A 12,895-nucleotide genomic window follows, 5' to 3' on the forward strand; every position below is an offset into this window, starting at 1 on the left:
TAGAAAATTCATGCAAGACAGCCTAGTATGACAACATCTGGAGGGCCTCAGGTTCCCCACCTAGCTATGCAGAACCTGGAAATATGAGTGATACACAAATATAATGCAGCCTGTATTGGCTCTGGCAGGGTCCCAGTCTACATGCAGATCATCAGGAGGCACGATGGGTTCAATTCACAATGTGCAGGGATGTGAACCGCCCTGAGACTTATGGGTATAGGGCAGTGATGGCCAAACTTGGCCCTCCAGCTGTTTTGGTACTACAATGCCCATCATCCCTGACCACTGGGTCCTGTTAGCTAAGCATGATGGGAGTTGTAGTCCCAAAACAGCTGGAGGGCCAAGTTTGGCCATCACTGATATAGGGTTATATACAAATTTAATGAATAAATAATAAATATTCTGCACAGGTGAACAACCCCCTACCTTCAATGAAGCCCCACACTGGTGCAACTGGACAATCTTGTTTAATACAGGGTTTTTGATATTCAAGTTTTGAGATTAGAAAAGTCTTCTGAAATAATTTTTAGGGCTCCAAAATGGCAGCATTTGTATTCAGCCGACCACTAAGTTGTCATTGGTACCACACACAAACCATTCCTGGTATAAAAGCTGAAGCATGACACGGCCGAGCGGGTAGGCCGTACCGTACATTCAAAGTTAGTAGCCTCATAAATCTGACAAGTCTACCATTGTGACAAGATATAGCTGCCAAATGTTTAGTACTTATATGAAATGAGAGGCGGGCAAGAAAGCAGTATGATGAAATCTTGCGCCCAATAAAAGCAATAGCAATTCCTCTACCAACTCAGATTAATTCCAGTTGGAAGTTTATTTCAAGTGGAAGAAATTCCAGGCAAAGTGGAATCGTCAGCCGCCACTGTGGTGATCTAATGTAGCAAAAGCCATATTAAGTGCAGGATGCTTTTTTCTGCCAGGCTGCTTTTAGGGAAAGCAAATGCTTAATTCACACTTTAACATCCCCTCCCCCAGCCTTGGTGGCTTTTAAACAGATTTAAAAGGGGTGAGTGGAATCAAAGCACTTTTGCAGCTATTACACAGGTATCTCAGCTTTTGAAATAATCACACCGTTAAGTATTTCAAGGCTTTCTGGATAGTCAACAATAGTATCGGGTTGCATTAATTCATGACAGGGCTGGTTATAAATGGCATGAAACAGCTGTTGCCCAGAGGATTTAACTCTGTAGTGTTATAGAGACCTCAAAGAACAAAGAAGACGAAAAAGAAGCAGGAGAAGGAATGCAGGAAAGCTTTTCAGAAGGGAAATGTCTTGCTAAGAAACTTTGCCCTGGTTACTCTTTTGGGTCCCATCAAATGCAACCAGTAATTTAGAAACCAAGAGAAGGTGCTTCCCTCTCTAAGACTGCAATCTTATACCCGGCTGCAATCTTATACCCGCTTTCCTGTGGACACGATAAAACTTACTCCAAGTAGACATGCATATCGCACTCTAAATTATGAACAAATTTTGAAGTGTCTATGTGCACACGAGCACACACACACCACACAGGTGCTAGCATTATCTGGAAATGTTAAATGTTATGCTGCCTCTGTTGCTGTTTGACGATATAATCAGCAGTTTATACCTCCAACATCTGATTTGCAAGACAAAGCTCTACTTACAATGGAAGTTTACAGTCTGTAGATTACTGAATGATTACTCTTGCTTCTGAGACTCTTGCTGAGTAATGCCACTGAAAAGTTATAGCTCAAAAGACAATTCTAAAGAAAGTATGACAAGCAAAGAACTCAAATTGGTTTCACCAAAATGCAAGATCTTTTTGCATTCTGCAATACATTTGGTGTTCAGTTGAACTTTTACAAACACTCGTTCACTCTTGCCACAAAACTACACTCTCTCTCTCTCTATATATATATATATACTGTATATATAGGTGCAGGTGTTTAAACACGGTTAGCCACATCAAATGTACTTTCGCAAGAAATTTCAGTCACATCTTCCTCCAAGCCTACAACCCCACAAAGTCTTGTATCAAGGTGTTCCTGACCAGCAGTTGAGCTGCCTTAAAAAAAAAATAGTTTGGCAACCTTGAAAACTGCACACAATTCAAATTCCACGTTTCAAGCAATCTACAACTAAGTGAAAAACATTTGCGGAAGAACTAAATGAGAGACTCCCACAGCCCTAGATAGGCTTTGTATTTTCATCTCAAATCCTCCCACCTGACGCAGTATTGCATGTTTATTGCAGCTGATTTTACAAGACCTTTTCTTAAAACAAAAAACAGCCTACATAGATTATTTGAGTCTACGCACCCTGGGCTAAGCTAACCACAGTAATAGTTTATGACATGATAAATGGCAAGCAGCAGCACCCACCAACATCTACGCCATTTTTGTATATTCTGTAGTTCTTATAGGGCTGGGTACTCTTGCAAGAAACAAGTTGTACACTAGACCAGTAAAGAGTGCTTCATTGATATGCAGAAGCCCAGCAAGGCTATTTCCATCTAGACTATCTCAGATGGTTACTAAAAAGTCATTTGTGGGATTACTATATGTTAACTTTAATGTGCCTGTGGCAGCAATCGTTCCCCCAATGCCAAGCCTGTGAATTGAGAACGCTGCCCTCAGTTCAAATGAGTGCAAGGGAGGATAGAACTCTATTATTACACGCAGAGCTGGCCTTCCAGCACTTAATACCAGCCATTGGCTTCCTGCCTGCTCAGAAATCAAAACTGTAGAAATAAATTGCTATTCACAGCGTGCCAGTAACTCTGACACAGTTACACATATAAGCACACTGGGAAATGAATCTCAGGCCGTCCAAGACGACATGTTGCAAATAAACTCCAAATAAAACCCTTCATTTATCCCTTTTTAAGCCACGTCCGCCTGGAGGGAGAGGTGTGTGCTTGGGAATAGTCAACCGCTCTGAGGTAGTGATGGATGAACCACTCGTTCTTTGTGATTTGCATGAATGATTGTTCAGAAGTCCGCATGCCTCGTTTCTACATTTCTCTACAGGCTCTTTTCGCAGACGTCCATACTAAAGTAGTGGCGTCCAGCAGATTGCCAGATGAAAGTGCCAATAGTTACTGGCTAAAGCTGTGTCAGGGCATTCAACTCGCTGCTGACAACAGCAACATTTGAAAAATGCACCAAGGCATGAAGACATGCCAACTGTCAGGAAAACAGCATTGGTGAAAACATTGCTGGAGAGCTCATCTCAGACTTCAGCAAGCAGATGAAGGGTAGGTAAAGGTAAAGGACCCCTGGGTGGTTATGTCCAGTCAAAGGTGACTGTGGGGTTGAGGCACTCAACTCGCTTTCAGGCCAAGGGAGTTGGCATTTGTTCACAGAAAGGCCAAGGGAGCCAGTGTGGTGTAGTGGTTAAGAGCGGTGGACTTGTAATCTGGGGAACCGGGTTCGCGTCTCCGCTCCTCCACATGCAGCTGCTGGGTGACCTTGGGCCAGTCACACTTCTCTGAAGTCTCTCAGCCCCACTCACCTCACAAAGTGTTGTGGGGGAGGAAGGGAAAGGAGATTGTTAGCCGCTTTGAGACTCCTTCGGGTAGTGATAAAGCGGGATATCAAATCCAAACTCTTCTTCTTCTTCTGGCTGATGTGGCTGGCATGATTAAACCGCTTCTGGAGCAACAGAACACCATGATGGAAGCCAGGGCGCACGGAAACGCCGTTTACCTTTCCGCCAGAGCGGTACCTATTTATCTACTTGCACTTTGACGTGCTTTCGAACTGCTAGGTTGGCAGAATCAGGGACCGAACAACGGGAGCTCACCCCGTTGTGGGGATTCGAACCGTCACCCTTCCAACCAGCAAGCCCAAGAGCAGGGGTCAGCAAACCTACTGTACCTCGGGACGGTGTCTCCAGCGCCGATTCTGCGGAGGGCCGGAGGAGCGCGTCCCCATGTGTGCACATGCTATTTCCGGAAATAGCTTGTGAGCATGTGCACGGGCCTCCCCTGACCCAGAGGTGCGCATGCACAAGCGTTATTTCCGGTGCTCCTCCGACCCAGAAGTGGGCAACCACGCAGCGCAGCGCAGTACAGCACAGCGCACCACAGGTAAGAGCGGGCAGCACGGGTTGCAGCGGGCCAGATAAACGAGTCCCTCGGCCCTTATCCGGCCTGCAGGTCTTAAGTTTGGGGACCCCTGCCCAAGCGGCTCAGTGGTTTAGACAAAGCGCCACCCGCGTCCCCATCTGCAGCAAGCAGATGACGCAATGAGCAGAGCACCAACAAGAACTATACTTGCATAAAGAAACCATGGTCTCAGAGACTGCAGTAGACATCATCCAGACTCTGCCTGTCTTGTAAGAGTTAGATATCCCTCCTCCCCTTGAAGAACTGAAGGATGCCATCAACTTCTAGGCAGGTGGAAAAGCCTCAGGACAGGATGGGATCCCAACAGAAGTGCTGAAACCAACCTCATTTCCTCCCTTAGGACACACCTCCATGGCTTTGTCTTTCAGTGATGGGGGAAATCATCTGTGCCACAAGACATGCACGACTCCGGCACTGTGACCCTCTGTATTAGAAGAAAGGTGATTGCCATGATTGTAACAACTACCGTGGAATCTCCCTACTCAGTACTGTGGGGGAAAGCCATTGCCTGGTGTTGTTCTCAACAGAACACAGTTACTCGCGGACAATGCGACTGTACCGACATCCAGTCTGCTGTCAACAACACAGATCTGGATACTGAACATTTTTTACTGGATTTAGAGGCAGGAGAGAAAGAGCTGGGAGTCAACAGCGCATTGGTCTTATATACAGGCGCACAAACCAGGTGTATGGGAAATTCTCGTGCATACTTACCCCAAACTTTAAATCTCTTCATAACTTATAAAGATTTAATTTGCTTTAAAAATTATAAACAAAAACGCTGATATTTTTCACCACATATGGGTTGTTGTTCTTTGTCCTTTTAGATGCACCTAGCAGTTCTCCGTTACTCTGCTGTAGATCAACTTTCAGATATTTTGGACGGCAATTCCCATCAGCCTTAATCCATTTATATGTAAAGCATATTTTAAAAATACAGCTGTGACTGAAAGTTGCATGTGTGTGCAAAATTATAGGCGTTTCATGTATAAAACCAACTCGCAATAGCACATACAACCAGCTGTCAGAGCATTCACAGAAACTAATTTAAACGGACCTTTTAGATACTAGCAAAATCCTGGGTAAGCACCATTTTAATCAGGTGGCAGTTTGTGTGGATATTCATTCTACTAGCAGGGGCTGATGGGAGTTGTAGTCAAAAAAAACCTGGAGGATACACCAGGTTGGCAAAAACTACTGTAGATATTGAGGTCATGTGATCAATCACACAGCTTATTATCACTGAAGAAAAACAAACCACTAATTATTTTGGCAACCACATCACACCAACAGGGAGTGGGGAAAATCCATTTGAATATGAATGACTGGAAGCCTGGAACAACTTAAATAGAATAGCATAATAGTGATCTTCAAAGGAAACGTAAGTTTTCTTGAGGCTCTGTTATACGAATTACAACAACGCTCTAGATTCATTATAAAAGCTGGAATTATTACAACTTTGCAGTGCAATGTTCAAAGCGTCCAAATATATAAAAGGAAAAGATACTCCAAGATGCAATTAAAGCATTTATAAACCTCTCTCTTTCTGCTTCCTGTTTATGCCTCCTTACTAGGAGACCCAGGCAAATATCCAACCGCTAAATCTAAGTGCTTGTTAATTTCAAAACCCTGCCAAAATAAAAGCTCTGGGGGAAATTAGGCAGTGGGGAAAGAACATCCCCTAACCCCCAACACTGGAAGGCTAATAGTGAACACATACTGTAGAATATGCAAATTTTGGGGGGAAATCGGCAAACTTTATTTATTGTTTTGCAATAATTTTGTGGTGGTTTCTTAGGGGAACCAGTATCTGTGTCACATTCATTCACTTTTAGTGAAGGCAGATCAAAAAGTTACATAGCCGCCTTTTCCACATTCCCAGTGTAGCTCTCCTAACTTGACGAAGGACAGGGAGTGCAAGTTTGCAACGTACTTAATTGTCGAAGGTGGAAAAAAATCTTCCAATATCAGGCATTTTGCTGTGCTCCGGAGATTCCATAGCTCATGAGCCATGGGATGGTTCCAGAAACTTAATTCCCAAATGGGGCAACGGCAGAGAAAGTTGGACAGGAATCCACACTTCCAACAGTTATAGTTAGACAACCACATCCTTACAACAGAGGCCACTGCAGGGTCTATTAGGTCAGAAACGACAGGGTTTTGTTGAGGCAAATTTATTTTAAGGTTCACAGAGGATGCAACAATAAAACCGGCATACACTTAAAACGACCTCGTAAGGCTTGCAGCCCCAAACCTCACTAACTATAAATATGTACGTATGTGTTGGCTACTACTGCAAGTACCGTTCTAAAAATGGTAGCCACAGAACTGTCCTGCGCACGCTGTGCTTCACCATGAAAGTAAAGTGAGAACATCTGCGAAAAGAAACTTCTGCCAGAGGATGAAATGCTAAACCACAAAGCCTGCATTTCGGTCTACTGTGAGTAATATGCTCCTTGACACTTAAACCTATTAACTTAACACTCCCGTTTCCATTTTTTATTTTTTTGTATTTTTACAATAGGTTTAACTGTGAAAATAACCACAGGGTTTTACTGTGTGGTGAGGCTACTATTTCTCTTTTTATCACACCGGACCCTGGGACCTAAAACGGCCGTCAAGTGGTTCTCCACCTCCTGCCTGAGAGGTTTTCATAGCGACTTGCTCAACTGCTGTTCTGTCATGGCATGTCAATGCAGTCCAACCATATGGGCAAACCACAGCAAGAGAATACTAATGAACACCACAACTTTTCCGAGGTAAGTGAAAGGCAATTCTGTTAAAAACCTTGCAGCAGGCCTGGCCTGACTATGAGGCAGACTGAGGCATCCACCAAGAGGCGGTGTCATGCCTGCCCCGCTGCCTCCAATGGAGAAGGGGCAGCAGCTTCTTGCGAGATCTTGTGCGCCCCGTGAGATCTTGCTGATGTCATGGGAGTTCTAACTCAATATTGATCCACTTTTCAAAATAAACCAACAAGGAAAATATGGAATAAAAGCCCCCCCCCGCATGCTAATTAGATCTAAAGATCTGTTAAAACAAGATTTTGAGTCACATAACGGAGAGTGACAGACTGATAAGATGAAGATGGACAATTAGAATTAGGAAATTGGAACCAAGAGGCAAGAAAGCAGAATATAAACAAAAGATATTGCCTCTAGAAACCAGGACATGGGGAGTCCCCTGAAATTATTTGAATCTGGAATATATAATTGGTGATATTGTATTGTATTGTATTTGATTTGTTAATAATCGGAAGATTTTTATTGGAAACTGATATATATATGTCTCCAGAGCAGATTCCAGCATATAGTTAGCAGAGTAAAAACTTAAACATGTTGCAGGATTCCCAAACAATAGACCAGAGGCAATGGTATTTCATCCAGCAGAGCTGTACTGCTACTGAAGGCAAATGAGCATAATGGTCGCAAATCCAATACATTCAGGATTGGCCCTGTCCATAAGAAATCCAGTTGCGGCAGACTTAATTTAAACTTACAATAACTTATAAGAAGTCTAAACCTCAACACTAAGCATACTATGTACAGAACACCACTCCAGAAGGAAAAGAGATAGAAAGAGAAAGTGAAACCAGGCTCCTTATGGCCTTACTATTATAGTCAGCATGACCTTGAAGAGGAGATAACAGGACCAGTTTAAGCCAACTGTACTCAGCTTCTCTGAAGGAATAACCCAAACATCATAAACCTTCTTGCTAGTTTCTTTCACACGGGGAAGCCTCCCAAACCCTCTTGAAATAATTAGAATAGGAAAGATCTCTACACATCAGATCAATACTTTCTGTACTAAGAAATGCAAACCAACAGCTGGAACCTGCCTCACAACCCAGGTGTGGAAGGCTTTGGTGTGACACATGCTGCGCCTGGTCTGGGGACAAATGGAGGTGTGTTTTTTCCGTTGGCAGAAAAGTAGGGCAGATTCAGACAGAGTCTCTGGGCAGGCAGGATTTCGCCCCCATATGTCTTCTCTTTTCGTCGTCGCCCGCCACATTTCATAAAAATGTACCGTATTTTTCGCTCTATAACACGCACCCAACCATAACACGCACGTAGTTTTTAGAGGAGGAAAATCCGTAGGCATGCCACCCGTAGGCATTTCGTCCATAACACGCACAGACATTTCCCCTTACTTTCTAGGAGGAAAAAAGTGAGTGTTCTGGTGCAAAAAATACGGTACTCAATGGTATGTGACAGTCATTAAAATCAATGTGCTCAAATGAACCTTATTCTTTCCATACATGCCTTCCTTGACGGGCCTAACCCATAATCAGCACAAGTCGAACTCACCGGTATGCGGCCCAAGAACATCATCAGATGGAGAGATTGCCCTCGTGTCTACCTTACATAAAGGCAATAGACAGACAGACAAGGATGTTTTGCATTCTTTTCTCGTGCCAACCTTCCATGATGGAATAGGACTACTTAGCAAGAACATTCTTCTCTATATTAAAAAGTGTGCGTGGCATCGTGGCAATCACGAAAAGAAAACAAAGGTAGTTTTGAAGATCTGCCTCCTTGTTTGTTTTTCATCCTCCCTTCCACACAAAAAAGCTCTGTCTCTTTTTCTGAAGGCAAAAGCAAAGAACAGGAAGAAAACTAAAAGGAAAAGCACCCCGAGGAGTCTTCGCCCTCCTTATAAAAACAAACAACAGCGGGGGAAAGAATACTACTAAACAGAATACAGGGGAACGTTCTGGGAAGGCTGCAAACCTGTTGTCTTTCTAATAACTCCAAAGAATGAATCCACATTATATAACAATCAAATTTAATGTTACCAAGGAAGTAAGAATGAACAATTCCCTTGAGGCCAAATCCTTCTGGAAACATTAATTCAGCCACATTCAGCCAACTCAACATATCAGCGCTCAGAAGCAAAAAACTTTGATTTTGGGGGCTTCACTTAACAGCCTGTGCTTTGAAAGAGAAGCCCAGATCAGAAACAGGAATGAGTTATGTCTGAGTGACCAAACCATTTTAATGCATTTTACCTGTCTTCCAAATCAGTCCAATGGCCGGCACGCCGGCACAAATTCTCCATCTGTGGTACCGCAAACAGATCTGAGACATCGTGAAAGGCAAACATTGTGGGTTGGTTATGGGAAGTGTCAGATTCAGAGTCATGCAAAATTGTTATGTGGTGCAGAAATCCTTACTGCCATAGCCAGTGTGGTGTAGTGGTTAAGAGCGGTAGTCTCGTAATCTGGTGAACCGGGTTCGATTCCCCGCTCCTCCACATGCAGCTGCTGGGTGACCTTGGGCCAGTCACACTTCTTTGAGGTCTCTCAGCCCCACTCACCTCACAGAGTGTTTGTTGTGGGGGAGGAAGGGAAAGGAGAATGTTAGCCGCTTTGAGACTCCTTTGGATAGTGATAAAGCGGGATATCAAATCCAAACAACTCCTCTTCTTCTTCTTTGACTACATGTCCAATGTTCGTCCTTTTTCTTAGTAAGGTCCTAGGACAGGATGGCAACTAGCAGGCAACACAACAGTTAAGAACTTCCCTTCTTCCGCATACATAAATGAGTGTGCCTTCTTTTGTCAAACGGTGCTGTCATGGCCACAACCAGGGTGAAGTAGTGATCCTGAGTGTGCTAACTTTGTTTCATTTTTTAGATTATTGTTATGGGCCCCAGTCTAGCCAAAAATGGTGGTGAATAAGTCCTACTGAAAGTAAAAGCATGTACCGTATATTCAACCACAGCTTAACTTGTTCCATTGGTTTCCAATGGGACTCTCGGTGTAACTACATTAAGGTTGCCTAAAGAATCTTTAAGGGACGCGGGTGGCGCTGTGGTCTAAACCACTGAGCACCTTGGGCTTGCCAATCAGAATTGCACCTAGATTGGGGCATTCAGCCATACATTTGCCCTGCAGCGTTTTAAACACCACAGAGTAACACAAGAGTTAAACAGTGATGTGAGTTTGCTGGAAATTTTTGAATTGCAAAATTTGCCAAAAAGCCTTCCTGTGCAAATTGAAGGTAATTCACGTTTGTTTGTTTGTTTTTGTTTGTTTGTTTGTTTCAGTCTGCATCAGAAAAGTGATATGATTTAGCATGTTTACTGCATTTGTGTTCAGTGAACAAAGCTTAAAAAAACAACAGTGAAATGGTCAAACTTGTCTAATATTTATTTACAATTGGCATCCATTGGTTGTTACAAATGAACTTATAGAAGCAGAAGATTTCCCTGAAGAAATAAAGTTCTGGGAAATTTTAGGCCCTGTGTCACTAGAGCAAGGTCCCTGCCTCCAAGCAGCTTACAGTCCAAAGGAGCCTAGGACTGGAGCTACCGTATTTTTCGCTCTATAAGACGCACCAGACCACAAGACGCACCTAGTTTTTGGAGGAGAAAAACAAGAAAAAAAAAATCTGAATCTCAGAAGCCAGAACAGCAAGAGAGATTGCTGTGCAGTGAAAGCAGCGATCCCTCTTGCTGTTCTGGCTTCTGGGATAGCTGCGCAGCCTGCATTCGGTCCATAAGATGCACACACATTTCCCCTTACTTTTTAGGAGAGAAAAAGTGAGTCTTATAGAGCAAAAAATACGGTAATTTGACTTAGCTAATTTGATCTGCAAAAAGAAAGGAATGATTTACAACAGCAATTGGCTGTGTGTGTGTGTGTGTGTGTGTGTGTGTATGGAGTGGAAAGGAAATCTGTATAAACTGTGGGGATTCGTTACGCAATTCAACACCACTATTTTTTAGCAGCAGGCCCAGATCAGAACAGAATCGCAGAGAGCAAATTGTGAAACAAACCTGTACTGCCATGTCTTATACATACTTTTTGGGTCATGTTTTAAATGCATCAGTTCAATTAAGGAGTAACGTTAAAAAATAACAACACTTTTTAGACAGCACTGTTTGTTCCTTCACACAAAGCTTTGGGTTGGCATGAAGTATAGGTCACTTTGACCTTTATGCTAATAACTGGGTATCAGAAATCTACTGCATTTTTGTATCATATAATTTGCCTCTCTCCTCTGTTCACAAACCCAGGTGCAGATCTTTCAATACATGCACTTCAAATTTCATATCAAGTTGTGCAAGAGCATGACTGCGTGGGGATTAATGGAAGCTCTACTTGCACAACAGCCTCATTGGTGTTACATGAGTTTTAACTCCTGCAAAGCTTAATACGAGCTTTTCCCCCACCCAATCAAAATGAAATACAGTGTGGAGAGCCATTTATGACAAGCTGATGATAAAAAAGAGGCACATATGAAAAGTAGATAAAAAGAATTTTCATATCCCAAGACTCCACTGCCATAACTATTAAGAGTCATGCTTACAAGTGTGCGTTTCATGCGTAAAGTGATATGGCAAGACAGGGAGGGGACAAGAAAACTGAGAACTGATCACAGATGCATCATAGAAGGGTGTTGATAGCCTTGATCCCAGGTTCTGCTAGAAGGGACAGGTACTGAGTCTATTCTTTCACACTCACAAACACAAACTCAGAAGGTCCTGCAGATCTGGTTACTAGAGCTTCAAGTTTCAAGGTGCACAGTCCAGTTTTGCTTGAGAAATTGAGAAACAAAACGGCACAGCAAAAACACTCAGGTCACACGTAAACTGCAAGTATGTGGCCTACCAGAAAGGAGGCCATGGCTGCTTCGCTCGTGCTTTAGCTCTTCTGCTGCTGTGCTGACCTAACCCATGGTTTGGCTTGGGCTGCTGTCCAAACCTAGGCTAGCTCTCCCAGTCAAATCATGAGCTGTAAAAACCCTTTGGTTGCAGCTTGTGGTTTGTGATGGCTGAGCCCAGCTCAGCAGCAGAATGACTTGAGGAAGGGCAAAGTGATCATTATCTCTTCTCCAAGAGAGCCTGCATGTTTCCTCATTTGCGCTATGCCATGAACTGGCATGAGGGATGCAGGTGGCGCTGCGAGTTAAACCAGAGCCTAGGACTTGCCGATCAGAAGGTCGGTGGTTCGAATCCCCGCAACAGGGTGAGCTCCCATTGCTCAATCCCTGCTCCTGCCAACCTAGCAGCTCGAAAGCACATCAAAGTGCAAGTAGATAAATAGGTACCGCTCCGGTGGGAAGGTAAACGGCGTTTCCGTGCGCTGCTCTGGTTCGCCAGAAGCAGCTTAGTCATGCTGGCCACATGACCCGGAAGCTGTACGCCGGCTCCCTCGGCCAATAAAGCGAGATGAGTGCCGCAACAGCAGAGTCGGCCATGACTGGACCTAAGGGTCAGGGGTCCCTTTACCTTTATGAACTGGTTTAGCTTTATGTGCAAACGAAGTCATTCTCACTCACCTATATAATTCACATTACCATTCTACTATATACAGTGGTACCTTGGTACTCAAACGCCTTGGTTCTCAAACGCTGAAAACCCGGAAGTGTTCCAGTTTTCGAAAGCCAAACGTCCAATGCGGCTGTCGGCTATTATTTCTGGGGCGCCTGCACTAATCAGAAGCTGCGTCTTGGTTTTCGAACATTTTGGAAGTCAGACGGACTTCCAGAATGGCTCTTTTGTTTCTGCTATTTATTTTGCGTTTTTGTTTTGAGGCTTTTTCGGTGAATTTGTTTTTGTGACTGTGTGGAACCCAGTTCAGCTACTGACTGATTGTGCGCCTGCAGAAATGGATAAAAGCCCCCCATCCAAACAAGGACTATCATCAGTGCAGGTAAGGAAAAAAAGTAATTTTAATTTTTATCACCTACAATACTGTCTTATTTATTTTATAGTACAGTACATTGATTATTGCTTTCATTTTATGGATCAATGGTCTCGTTAGATAGTAAAATTCATGTT

General features: G+C 43.5%; 1 protein-coding gene across 3 annotated transcripts in view; it reads right to left on the minus strand.

Moving 5' to 3' along the window:
• SEMA4D (semaphorin 4D) overlaps window positions 1-12,895 on the minus strand; it is a 112,158-nt gene that overhangs the window by 41,317 nt on the left and 57,946 nt on the right. The gene's annotated exons all lie outside the window — the stretch shown is intronic.

Source organism: Podarcis melisellensis (assembly GCF_964234715.1).
Source record: "Podarcis melisellensis genome assembly, chromosome: 11".
Classification (NCBI taxonomy): Eukaryota; Metazoa; Chordata; class Lepidosauria; order Squamata; family Lacertidae; genus Podarcis; species Podarcis melisellensis.